Genomic DNA, 14,659 nt, shown 5'->3' with positions numbered 1-14,659 from the left:
CAAAACAAACAAAATAAAATCTTGAAATATTTCAATCGTATGATTCATGTGGTGTATAAATGTGGTGTATAACGCTCAAGGTCTTCGGTATCATTGACGATGCCCTATCGCTGTAATGACATGTTGGCTGCGCCTTTCACACCGGCATGACCGTTCATTTAGAAACCAATGGAAAGATTGGGCGCAATTGTCTCGTCCTGTATCGAGTCGCATACGATGCTACTGACCCTACGTGGCATTAATTCTCGTCTTGTGTTGCAATCGATTGACGAGGGCAAGTTACAATCGTTTACAAAGAAAATACGATTGTTGCTATTCATTTTTTTATACATCGAAAAGTCTTAATTTTGTAAAAAAAAAAGATATTTTTACAAAAATATTTAACAAAATATTTAAAATACAATCTTTTTTGTGAGTTTTTTAATACACATCGAATTTTACAATGGACAGTTTCGTCCTTTTATCAACCTTTTTTGAAACTTGGAAGATTTGAGCTATGTTAATGGGAATTTTGATACCGACAAAAGTCACTTAAATCGAGGACGATCCAAATTAACCATTAGCATTAAACTCTTGTGCTCAATTCATAACAGCATGTCATGTGCCTGCACCTGGCCACAAAAATGGAAATTATTCAACTAGATTAAAATCGCCGTTCTCCATTACGGTCATTTAAACCGGTATATTTATCTGTCACTATAAATGGCGTCCTAGCGATTCCATTAGTGAAATTGTGATATCGGCTTTTCATGACTGGAAATATGTAGCACCAATTTTTAGTAGAGACAAATCAACTCGAAATTCACCAAAGCACATTTAATCGGAAAGAAAAATAACTATTTTTGTATTATCGCAGAAATAGCATCTAGAGATTACGGAAAGATAATAATATTTCATTGGAATTAAACTTTTGCAATAATAATAAAATATCTCAATTTAAAGATCGAAAAATTACAAAATATTTCATGCCAGTTTTTAACTTATAAGTAACGTATTATTTTTCAAATTTCTCCTTTTACATTAATATCATAGATTTAGCTAATCATTCCGAGAGGCATCACTTTTCCCACAATGTAGATAGACATTTTCGGAAAATAAGATCGTCGCAATACTTGTACCGTGGAATATCGCATGAAAATATCGATACACAACGGCGAACAACAAAATCAACATTTTTACCTCCGAGCTATCGCTATCGCGCCATTTTCCGTCGTTTCGCAACTTCTCGCGTGTCACAGAACCGATATTCGGGAAGCGTCACAAATTAGACGAAGTATAGTCGCGAAAAATTACCATACAAATGGCACTGACTATCCATCGCAACTCGTTGAACACACGTGTATTCATCGTCGCGCGATATTGTCACCGTGCACACACGGAAGTTTGATCCACTTCGGTTACGATCTTCGTTGCGAAAGTGTTACCTTTCTAGAAATGGGATGGGGGAGGAAGGTTGCGGAGGTGGTGCAAATATGTGGCGTTTACAAGTCGTCTTCGTTCGAACGTTCCGAGCGTTCCTCGAATACATATTGCCTGCTGGCGGTAGCAGCGCAATTAACATCACTCGGGACTCAAACCCTCCACCCAACTGGTGGCGAGGGAATGAAGACGACGGGGGAGGATTGGGAGAGAGAGTAATAGTTTTCCCAGTCAGCCGTTTCCTAACCCCCGTTTCCTCCACCCTTTCTCGATGTTTCTCCCTGTGTCCCGTTTTTCGACGATCTCTCTCGTCTTACTCTAGCTCGTATATATATATATATTTATCTCTATCCATCTTGGCGAAGTCAGTCTACATATTTTGTTGAAAGCGGTTAAAATGAGCAATCTCTCCCGTCTGGCTCTTAAAATTTGGGCAGCAAGAAATGGGGAATCAAGTTGTAATTATTTTCCGTTCAGTCTTCGGGAAATCGACAGGGGTGAATCTACAGAGCGAAATGTATTGATAAAAAAGTCTAAGAGAAGAACACGATTTATTATTTATATTTGTTACTGACAATTTTGAATAATACAGAAGATATCCGAATAGCATGTTTCGTTTGCATTTTTCGGACCGTATCTTCTCGTGATTCTGACATTCTTGTCGCTCTCTCATGATATGCCTACTTTTACCCATTCCGCTTCTTTTGACACTCATAAACCTGCCTTACTGTCGTCGCGTAGTTGTCTCGCCGACTCTTGCTTCCTTCTTCTTTTTTTTCAGTCCTTCTTCTTGTCTACTCCGAGTCGTATCTTCTCATTTATTTTCTCCTGAGTCCTATCTTTTTTTTCTCCCAGTATCTTCCGTTTTCTCGCTTTGCATCCCTTACATCGTAACTTCTCTTTCGTTCTCCACGAGTTCTCTTTTTCTTTCTCCCTCTCTCGGTCTCCACCCCATGTATCGTAGCTCTTCATTCACCCCTCGTCGTTCTTTCTCTTTTTTGCTCTTTCGCTTCAACCTTCTCTTTACCGTGATCCACTCTCTTTCCTCTCGATGGTCGTCATGGTAACCACTTCCATCTCTGTTCGCTTCTACCTTTCCGTCTTCGTCTGTCGCGGCCACTCCATCTTCATGTCCATCCGTTCCGAAAACATTGACTTTACCGTAACGGTTGTCGCATGATCGGTGATCCAAGGATGACTAAGGATCTACGGAAATGCTTTCACTTTGTTACTAAGATTCAGGAAAAATTTTCAAGGAAAAAAAGGTGAAAAGAAGCGTAGAATAGAAGTGTCGTTTAAACATCGGCTATAGCACAGATTTACATTTATATTTCAAAAAATATGAGAAAATAACGACGAGACAAGATTGAAATTTTCAGAAACTTAAACTGTCTCTGCTTCTCAAAAAATTTAAAAGAGAGCTGACCTCTTTATATGTTTATGATTAATATAGATTTATTTATATAAAAAAATTATTTTTATTGAGGGATTAATTTAAATCGTTGCGTAAAATCATTGATTGGATTTATTGTTACTTCTCTTCTATGCAAATGCGGCAAATAGAGACGGGAGCTTCCATTTCGAGATGTTGTGTAAGTGTAACGCGCGGCTAAATAATAATTACCAGCCATTGCCTCGCAAAGAGAGAAAGACAATGACGAGTAATTTTGTATGAGTCTCCGTGGAGAATGAGAGTCGCTGCGATGAGAACGGTAGGAGATGTTCCCGATAGAACTTTGATCCTTATCGTACAACTTTACGTAGACAATCGCGCTTTGAAATGCCTCGTTAGCCGTCCCGTATATCGATGTCGCGAGTTGAGGTACTTGTAGTGACGGTTTGCCGAGATCTTTCTCGCATAATACCCGAGTCTCGGATAAACTACATTGTAGAATAGCACAGCCAGATCTCAAAGCTAAATTTCCCAACGAGCTCCCAGCTCGACGAGCTTACCGCATTTAACGGCCACTTATTTCGCGACCATCTCCGTGCACTACACGCTGTCGCACGTATGGACTTTGTTGTATTCATGAAAATATAGAATTGTACAACGTCCTCTCGTCCGTGCCCGGCGAGAGTAACCGTCCTCGAAAACCTTAATTGACGCTTTTCTTCTCAAGCTCGCGATAATTCTGTACAAGATACTCCTGTCCAAGAGCGCGGGAAGAATTCAGATCGCAGTTTACATTCTTGTTAAGAAAAAGATCGACCATAAGTTTATTAGGGAAGACGATCTCTCGGTGAGTTTCTGCGTTCAGCTATTCTCAAAGCGACGTAAGATGAGGTGATTTTTCATCGAAGCCTGACTTTTCTTCGTTCCTCATTATGATTCCGCCGTGCAAACCGCCATTCTCACTTTGTCACTGTCTAATAAAGCTTTTTGCTTTCTTGGCAGATTCACGGCGGCGCCGTGGTCTTAAGTAAACTTGACCCGAACCGTCCGTTAATGGATTCGGGAACACTCCCGGGTCCATTCGAGTATGCAAAGCGATGAGAGCGAGGGACGGCGGGGACGGGAAGGGAGTAAACAGAACCATTTTCTGACGATAGCGAAACCATTTGGTCGACTTTAAACGATCAGATACACTTTGGTTAATGAGATTATTTGACGCCATCAGAGTCACCGTGTTCTCTCCTCTCGCCAACAAATTGCGAGAAAAGTTTTCGGTCCGAACGGAAATTTTCGCGATGCACTTCCGACACGAACGATAAAGATACGTTCACCTATGAACTCGAGATATACTTTCTAAAATACTTTCTAACGACCGACAAATGTTCAACTGTCAACAATATTATCAGATTATTAAAATAGTAAAAAAAATGCTCGATTAATAAAAATAAAAATTAAAGAAGGCGAATCAAAGAAATAAATCGATAGAATTATATTCCAATTATTATTGTATTTAATAAGAATTTATATTTCTCGAAAATGTATATTCCGTTTGCAATAGCTGGATGGAAGCGTACGAATCACGTTATTAATTGGCAAATTAAAGGAAAACTTTGCCGCTATAACGAAGTCGTTCGCCCTCGAGGTGCCGGCTGTTTATCAATTTTAATTAAGCCGTTCTTATGTAAGTGATTTCGCGTTTTCCTGCACGCGTCGCTGCGCGGACTACTGCAAAGTCAGGTATTATGTATTGTTCTTAACTCTCTTTGCCGCGCCGGTGAAACTGTGGTTAACTGTGGTTTGCCAGTTAATTCTTTCCGCAGTAAGCCGAAGCACTTCTTTTCACTGTGCGCCATTACTAGTATTACCGCCACTACTAGTATTACCGCCATTAGTAGCACTGCTTACGCCGCGATATCGTTAATTGCATTTTCAACGAGGATGCCGCCTGTTATGCCACAATGAACAATATGAATAAAAATGATGTAACGACTTGACACAGTTTTCAGTCAAAGGCACTTTGCGCCGACCCAGATTTTCCACAATACTTTTGCATTGTCTGCGATATTTCTTCGATATCTCGAACTTATTTCTACAACGTTTTCCGCTGAACAAAAAGATTTTAATTTTACTATACGTTTCGATTAAAAAACAATTTTGCGTTGCATATATTTTGTCTAATATTTCGCTAATCTCGGTCGTCATTAATTTTCTTATTTCTTCTTCCAGTGGCATCTCCGTCAGTGACAACATCTTAAAATTGAAGACTCAAAGGAATCAGTGGGATCAGTGTTATCAGGATGAAAAGTGTGTCTTGTCGTGGTATGTGGAACAATTTTTACAAAAGAATTCTTAAAGAAGCTAGATATAAGGCCAATTACAATTCGCGAGGATTCCCTTCATTCTTGCATCTCGGTCTTCACGTTTATTCGTTCGTGCAGGTCGAAAGTTTCGGGCCAGCAAGGTTGCAATGTTCACACGATGTTTCACGTGTCCCGTGGCTAATTTACATACTCGGATCAGGCGCGCTCGATCCTGGATCGAGTTAATATCCGGGCGGTAAGTCGGCGCATTAATTGCATTAATTCCCGAAAGTAGCCTGGCGCGACCTGGTCACGTCGATCCGATCGCCGCGATGGTCGACAGCCGTATTTATCGCGGTCGACAGCCGTATATATCGCGGGCGATAACGTGTGCACGGGGATCACCGTCGATTCGATGAACAAAGATAGGGTCAAACCGACGTGGGAGTGGTACGTCTGGTCGCAGTAGTGCATTTACATTTGTAATCGCATCGTCCGGCTCGTACCGCCTAATCCGCTCGCGCGGCTTGCGAGAGTTCGATCGAGTTGAGTGCCGGTCAAAGCAGACTATTTATTAACTGCAACGAACGTAGCGGACGACCAATCCTAAATTCAGATTATTTCAAATGTTTGTAGCTGTATAAAATTTCACCCTTGCAGATAATTTTTCACTTGCAGATAATTTTGAAATTGTCTTTCGACAATTTAATTTTTAATTTTTTAATCGAGGAAAATTTTATTTAATACTATTTTTTTTTAATCTTCCTTTTTCCAATAAAATATTCGTAAAAAGACTTTAATTCATTCAAATCTTGGGTTTATATTATTTTATACATCCCAACATTGCGACATGCTTGCGCTATAATATCCGGGATTAAGGGTACGAGGAAATCGGCATTGCATCATTGTGGCACTTTTGCTCTTTATGTTTCCCAAGTAAACAAGATGAATTCACGCGATAAAGTGAAGAAAAAAGCATCGCAAGCAAAGCGAGCCAATTAAAATTGCGGATCGTCGTATAGTATCAAGTTTTTCATCACCAGTGTGTAAGTGAAATATATAAATATTTATTTGACGTAATTAAATTTTGTTACAGAAATGCACACACGAATAAAGCAACGTCATTGTACATCTCGCGCGAAATATATATTTTTGTAATTGAGCGGTATCAATTAACTGTCAGCTATTATTCACACTTAATCTTGAGTTAGAGTTATTAGAATTCAATTTTTTTTTCCTGCGTTTTCTTGCGCGTAAAATATTTTTACGATGTCCAATGCCGCTGGCCCGCTAGTAAAAAATCAATATCTCTTACAAAACGACCAGCCGTGAAATGAGTGATACAATTGGGATTTGTAGTTCGACAGTTTTATAATTCGTTAGTAACCGTCTGTGCGCACAAAGAGGCAAGGAATTCATTTCGCTCGCACGACAAACGCGTTTCTCCATTTTGAAACTTTTAAAACAACACCGAACACGAAGTTGAAGTATGTGCAGGAAATATTCCACAAACTTCTCTAAAGCGTTAAGCTGAAATACCGTCGAAATATAAATAAATAAATATGATGGCAAAATTACCTTCATTTTATTAAATATCCAAAACGTATGTTTCGTCTAAAATAAAAAAAAAATCATTATAAGGATAACATAAAAATTTCAATGTGCTCTTTTGAAAAAAAAAAAGATATTTATACAAGTTTATTGACGAATTATATCATGTTTGGAATAAACATCACAGAATTTCAATTTCCAATAATATCATTTGAAAAATTTATGAATTTATGAGCTTTTATATATGCATAAACTTTGGTGTTCATATTCAACTTTATTCATTCATTCCATCCGCTTTATAATGCTAGTTGATCACGAAAAGTTTACGATTACGATTTATAGTTCTTCCTCCGCAGAATTCTTTTCATTTTCTCGACGGTTATTAAAAAATACCCGGCTATGATTAAAGAGATAAATATTAAGAATAGGAAGACAGACTCGTTGTTTCCCATGCATTTATAAAATACTTCCGGCCGGATTATAATTTCAAATAAATCTTACAAGACGGAGAAGGACTTAGAAGGAACACCTCATTTTATTTTAAAAGAAGAAATCGCTACTTTATATTAAGGATCTTTTCGTGCCTCCACAGAAAGAAAGAACGCGGCCGCGACATAATATCGCATTCGAATACAATAGACGACTTATTAGCATTTTGTACCTTCCCCTGTCACATTTGACCCTTTCGAGCAAACGACTTCCACATATGCAGATACACGAGACTTCAGAAAGTGTCGTTTCTCGTATCCTTCCGAAACTTTCGCACCTGGTTTGAATCGTTCTCTCCCCCCTTTCTTCCTCCGCGATCGAGAGCGAGAAGCTGAGTTGACATACGAACGTCTTGAAAGAGCTGAATTTAGAATCAAAAGTTTCTATATAAGATTCTATTCCAACACCACTGCGCATTCCTTTTAACCGTAAGTCTTTTAGCCGGTATAGATTAAATTTATCTTTTGTGGTAAAAATTTTGCGGTACATTGTTGTGCCGTCGTTGTGTTGCGCTTACGCGCACAACAACTTTCCTCGATCTTTTTGAATTATATATATTTCTATGTAACCGAGTCTTAAAGGAAATTTCTTAAAGCAAAGTTTACTTAAAGTCAACTGAAGAAGTCAAATATCAGACGCGGAGTTTGAAATACGCTCCGCTGTTATTTTTCTACGGAACATCTCTTAATAGTTATGCGTCTTTGCGCTCAATCTTCTCTTCAATTAACTCTCCCGTAATTAAGCTCTACTAGGGATTTTAATCAGAACGCAAATTAATCGAATAAGCGGAAAGTAACAGAAACAGCCGTAGGTGAGATTCATTCCGCGCAGACTCATAGATGCGACTTTAACAAAAAAAAAAAAAAAAAAAAAAATATTCCGGTTTGGAAGATAACTGGAAAAAAGAAAAGCGGCGGAGAGCCAGCTTTTCTGGCCAGCTCTTTCTGGATCGTCAAGAGCATACGGAAAAAAGACTACAACCTTGAAGCTGGTGTGCATGTACGAGTAAGAAAGGAAAATCTTTTCGCTTCTCCTTTTTTTTCGTTCAAGAGAGAAATGCATGTCCGCGACGTTACGCGCCTAAATGAATCCGAGAAGAGAAAGCCATGGGCCTGCGACACCCTTCTCTTTTTTTTTTTCACCGATGACGGAAGAGAACCGCTTGAAAAAGCGTCCTAAAACCGGTCCAGGTAGAGGAATGTATGTACGCGCTTTCGTAAATCGGCAAAAGGTGAACACCTGGTCGTCTACTCGTCGCTGTCCACCACGCTGAGATTTAATGGAATTGAAAATTACCGCGGCAAGTTCTTACCATTGTTGCGAACGACGTCGTTAGCCGTTTTCGACGTGTTACCGAGGCAGCCACTTTCATGAGTTTTTCGGTTTTAACTCCGTAATTTCCGCCCGCGAAATGTTATCCTCTTTCCGTCGTTACACTTTAATCCGATATCGTTTTTCGACTCTCGCTAAAGCAAAAGCTATTGCTAGCCGTCAAGAATTAATAAGAGTTCAATTAAAGTAATCTTGACACTGAGATATTTTTCGATGACGAAATATTTTCAACAAAATTCTTAATCAGTTAAAAATCGTTATAAAAATATTTATTTAATAGATTTAATTAAAAATAACAGTATATAAATCGAAAAAAATATCTCTAATACGGATTGAAAAACCTTGCCAAAGTTTTATGTCAGATATTATAATTTTGTCTTGCGTCGATTTTTGCTATGTAACATGCAGATGAAAATTTAATGACATTTCAACACGGATTGCTAGATTTGGCGCTATCAAACGCGCTATTAGAGACAAGGATCGAAATAACCGCGCCAATATTCCATGCAAATTGTCGGGTTTTGCGACGACGTAAGATTCACCGTTCCCAATTTGTACCCCGCGGAACCAACAGATCGACAAAGGACCATCAAGAGCTCTAGGACTCTCTTCCAGATAAATCGATTCCTCCCACTTTCTATCCGTTCAGTAGTGGCTCGTTTCCAACTTACCGGAGGTCGTCCTCGTCGTCGTCGTCGTCGTCGTCGTCGTCGTCGTCGTCGTCGTCGTCGTCGTCGTCGTCGGTTGCCTTTTCTCTCGCTCTTGCACCGAGACAAATTAAAGCCCTCGACTATTCTTCTTTTGCCCAGCTACGTGCGACAACAACGTGCATCACGCCAAAACCGCTCGCTCTTTTCCGACGCCAAGGACTCCGGTAATTAGCATAATTCGCGATAAAGAAAAAAAAGCCAACACTGCCACGAAGCGACGTCGAGAGATGATGCGAATTGCGGAAAAATCGCGGGGAGGCAGAAGCGGAATATGAGGATATAAGAGTGGAAGCTCCAACAGGAGGATTCTCCAAAACTCATCTGTGCATTCGAAGAGCCGCACATGTCTGAGGATATCTCAATATTTTTCGCCTTTTTTATGTTTGAGAGAAAGACGAGGAAAAAGTGGTCTTCATTAACGTGTATTAATAAAGACCACTTTTAGCAGCACAATAAGCATGTAGATATATATATATATATATAATAAAACGATAGAGAAAAATAATATATGGCAATAAAAATAATAAAAGCCACGATGAGTATAAATTAATTGAAATAAAATGAGAAAATGTAACGCATAAAAAGGTACGATCCGTATAAGCGGAATTGGGTAATATTCTAGTTCAGTGTACGCGTTCCGAGTCTTATCTAATGGCCACTTTTAGCTGCGCGATAAGTAACGCCTCGTTCATCTCGATAAGTATATACGTGAGCTAGATCGAGATAAAACTGGGTCCCGTTGTGGTAAATAGCGGACGCGCTCGATAATAATTTACTTAGTGAATTTCGTCGACAAAACCCGACGATATATCGCTGTGCCAAATTTTTTTAATAAAAAAAGTTTTAATAATAAAAATTTTAAAGAGAGAATTTAGAGAAGCAAAATACGTGGTAAATTACTGAATTAACGATTTGTATTTATTAATCGTGAACTTCGATTAATAATATAAAGATTAATGCGTAAAGATGTAAAATTGAACTAAATAAAGAACGAATAAGAGAATGAGAAAGAGAATAAAGGAGCATTAAAAGAACAGAATCACAAATGGCGATGTTCCGATAAAGAGACAATAATGTGCGGTGGCCCGTGTCAATAATTTCAATTTGCCGGGCGGCGAAGGCTTAACCAAGGGCTCTTGAGAAGGGTGTTACCACCCTCACCTCGATGCATTCGCACCTATGCGGACCATGCAGACGTGATACGAGCGTATCAATTTACGTCATGGCACCTAATTGCTTGTGCAGGTTTCACAGCCGGACTACATTTATAAACAAACGCAACTTACTCAATCTTTTGTTCAGAAAAAATATCTACAAACAATATCTACTTTTAATTATATCTTTAATAATATCTTTTGATAATATTTTGAAAGAGAAAAAAAGAAAGAGAAATGTAAATACAAAATATTACGAAATATTTTTCATAAAAATTTTTCTGTGCTTATTTATATTTTAAATATTTTTGTAAATTCTGATAATTAATTTTAGCTCGTTATCAGAAAACGTGTAAAATGGTAGTTTATTAATGAACTAGCTTTTATATATATATATATATGCTGGCAAGATAATTGAATCGATGATTAAAAGACATAATTCTCCAGCTTCATAGCGTCCTAATTTCTATCATCGACTATCCTCTTTAGTTTCACTTTCTTTCTTCCTCGTCGCCATGACTTGCAGCCTTGTCCTTCGGCCCAGGAGAGACTCATTAAGGAATTCCGTGTCGACCTGGGAAATCACTATTATTCTCCGTGGTTCTTATGGCAATCAGTGCATGGCGACATCGCTGTAGGTATCGCGGGACCAAATCTGCGAGCTATTTACAACAAAATTCAAATTCCATTGGGACTTCTTGGGTTAGTAAAATTATCTATCTTTTGTATCTCTTTTGCGATAGCAAATTTTTATTAATTTTTATTTAAAATTGAAACAATCTATTCACCGATTATTTTAGAATAATTTATCATCTACGTGTGAGATCATCTTCTTAGTTGAATCATCCGATGATCCGTGTTCAATATCTCGAATTCAGACGTGGCTAATTCTATCTGTAATTAATTAATGTAACAGAAAAGTTTTTAGTGCTTTAATTACACATACTATCTATATTTTAATTTATTTTAATTCTGCTAAATTACTCTGCAAATTTTATTTGTAATATTAATAATATTGTAAATTTGATTTGATAATATATTTGATAATATATTAAATTTGATTTTATTAATATAACAGAAATAATAACAGAAATAATAATATCATTTTATATTCTTTCCTGTTCATTTTACATGCATATTAATAGTATATTGAAAAATAATATACATATGTGATAAAATATTTTAGAACACTGTTAACGGTTGTTTAATGCAACAGTCATGCATAAGGACAATGCCATTTAGATGTGTACATTTTCATTTTGAATCGAGGTAACATTCTTATAGCATAACGCTATTTTTCCATAAATATCCATTAACGAAAGAAAGAAATTGTCAAACAAGAATATAAGTAAGGTCTCTTAAGTGCAATTCCAGGAATTCTTACAAAGAGCATACATAACATTACGTAGCGTTCATAACGTACAAGATTTTCTCTCTAAAGTGAATAAAAGAAAATACTGCTTTCAATTTTATTTTATATTCTCATAGTGTAATGAAAATTTATCCATTATTTTCTTAATATTTAAAGCCTTCTCCAAAATTAGAATGCAGAAGAAGGTTGTCTACTAAAATAGATTTATAGGTTTATATAGATTTCTAATGTGAAATTCATTAAAATTCATTCATTGTTTATTTCTGTAAATTCGATGCTCGCGGCTTTTTCTATATCAAAATTATATTCATATCACAGGAAGAAAAGAGAAAAAACTGCACACGTGCGGATTGAATTAATGCGCCGCATGTGGATCTGCCTCTTTAACCTTGACCCTCGTAATAATCGCAAACCCCCTATCAGAAGTGAATCATCCCCGTTGTCCGTGCTGCTTGCCATAAACGTGCTTTTTGTTCTTTGATTTGTGTTGTAAGTACATGCTCGATCTCTCTTACTGTGTTTATTTCAGTAATCGTTTATGACAGTAATCGGCACAGTAATCGCAAATGTGCTATGTGTCATTATAAAACCGACTGAGCACGTAATTATTCAGTCAAACGTGTTTTAACTTTTAATACATTAAATATAACCAGTGATGAGAAATATAAATAAGTAATTTAAAATGTCAACGTTTAAAATTAATTATCTATGCTTATAAATATATAAACCGGTATATAAAAATAAGCATTTACGTGCAATAAACTGATCGAGCGAAAGAAAAATACAAACGGAATATCGCGATGAATTTTAAGTCCTAGAAATGTCCTGAGATTAAATTGAGACAAATCAACTATTTTTTTGCAGCTGAACTAGTACTCGGGTTGTACTTAAAATGAGATAGGTATATATTTGAAATTTGACCACAGCGAAATAGAAAGTTTTAGTGCGGCCCAGTGCAGAAATAGAAAATAAACCTGAAGGCGAAACGAGACGTGGAAGACCCTCCGTTCTTCTCGTTGAAAATCAAGAAGAATGCGTAATACGCACATGGCATTAACCACCGTGTCGGCATATGGGATTCCCATTCCCTGTTAACCTTGACCCTCGTATATACTGTCGCGATGGTGCCCACCACGCCCCAGCCGGTGAACCATCCCCGTTACTTCCCCGTAAACGCTTTTATCTCGGCTTGCGCGCGGCGCGAGCAACGCGACTGCTATCGCTCAGTCTCCTTTTTTTTTTCCTCTCCTCCACGATTATATGGAACTCGCGGGCATCGTGCTGGCTCGTATCGATCTCTTCGCCCGTTGAACATCCGCCGCTGGTGCTCTTTCTTCATCCACCGAGATCACTCGTGCATCGAATATTCAATACGACATCGGATAATACGAGATAATAAATTGAAGACTTGACGCGACAGAGTCTGCTGGTGCCATATTTTGACATTATCTTTCCACCGAAGATTTTCACCACGTGAAAATCGTAGGACATTTCTCTCGAATTTTTTTATCAATCGTCTAAATTTTGTTTATATAAAATTTGAAAATGACGAATGCAAGAAATAATATATAATATTGCAATATATACGTTTATATGTATTATATTCTTTACTTGTATTGTGATACATAGAACTTTTTGTTCAAGTTCCACTTAAAATCAATTTAAATAGAATATTCTAATAGAATACCAATATCTTCAACTTTAACGCGTGCATTCGCAGGCATTTTGCTTACTCATAGAAACGCGGACAGAAACAGCTGCTACGGACGAAGGTCACTAACGCGAAGTATAATTAGTTTCGCTCCTTACAGGCGGAGAGTAGATCCATAGGCTGTGGTCGTTCAAACCAAAGAATTTGCTTTCAAAAAATGCCTTTATACGTGTATAGCCCCAGGCGGCTTATACCTTCATCAGTAGTCCTTTCCTGAACGAATATTTGAAGACTGAATCAACAAACTGCGACATACATATCTGATCTGACAAAACTTTGTTTTAGTAAATTCTCGCCTCGAAATACGCGATTATAGCGATTTGTGCTTTGTTCTCTGCATCAATATCGCATTCTTGCATATTCAAGTTTAAATTCGTACAAAATTGAAATATGAAAAAAAAAGGATGCAGAAGGCTCATTACAACTTCGTCACGAAAATAATGAGTAAATTTCAGTGAATTATTCGTATATAATTCTTTGTTTTAGAAAAATCATTACATATTTTCATGATTACATTAAAATTATTAAAAAGCATTGTAATAATATTTTTGATTATTATTTTGTAAACGAGTTTTCGAAAAACGAAAGAATTTCTATGACTTGATATGTGGATATTTGGACGCTTCGTATTATTTTGTTTTCTCGGAGCCGAAGGACAAGACCAACAATATCATTGGACTACGTAGAATCGTTTGTTTTCACCGACCATTCGTATCACTTAAGAGACAGAAAGAATTTCTCGACACAGAAAACACGTGTAATATTTATAAGTAATATATGACATTTATACATATATTACTGAATATCTAGTCAAACTCGAAAAAAATTCTGTGAAAATTGCCTAATTTTTTAAACAATTTGTTAAAAATTCTAGATAAAATAAAAATATTTTTAAATGTAATTTTAATGTGTCTTACAAATAAATATAAATTTATTATGCAACATCCTTAATATTTTTTATTCATGAAAGTTTATAAATAATAAAATAAAGAGTCACTCAAGTTTCAATAATTAAAAATTTTTTTTGAAAATTTTTGACAAACTATAAAGACCCTAATATTTGATAGTGCATAAAATTTTCAAACTTTATTTTCAAAAACTACAAACAAGAAATTATATAATAATTAGTATGAAATTCAATTTTTACAAACAACTATTAAAATAAATATCTGTCTTCATTAAACAGAATAGCACTTAACGCTTAATCGTTGTCTTTATTATTGAATTT

General features: G+C 36.8%; 1 protein-coding gene across 1 annotated transcript in view; it reads left to right on the top strand.

Annotated features, from left to right (window-relative positions):
- LOC105426826 (uncharacterized) overlaps nucleotides 1-14,659 on the top strand; it is a 37,314-nt gene that overhangs the window by 13,615 nt on the left and 9,040 nt on the right. The window contains exon 2 of the mRNA XM_089076105.1: nucleotides 5,039-5,131. The gene's annotated coding sequence lies outside the window, so the exon portion shown is untranslated. The remainder of the gene's footprint in view (nucleotides 1-5,038; nucleotides 5,132-14,659) is intronic.

This window comes from Pogonomyrmex barbatus, unplaced genomic scaffold (assembly GCF_055798465.1).
Source record: "Pogonomyrmex barbatus isolate J1 unplaced genomic scaffold, ASM5579846v1 scaffold2, whole genome shotgun sequence".
In the NCBI taxonomy this organism is placed as follows: Eukaryota; Metazoa; Arthropoda; class Insecta; order Hymenoptera; family Formicidae; genus Pogonomyrmex; species Pogonomyrmex barbatus.
This window is presented reverse-complemented; position numbering and strand designations above follow the sequence as displayed.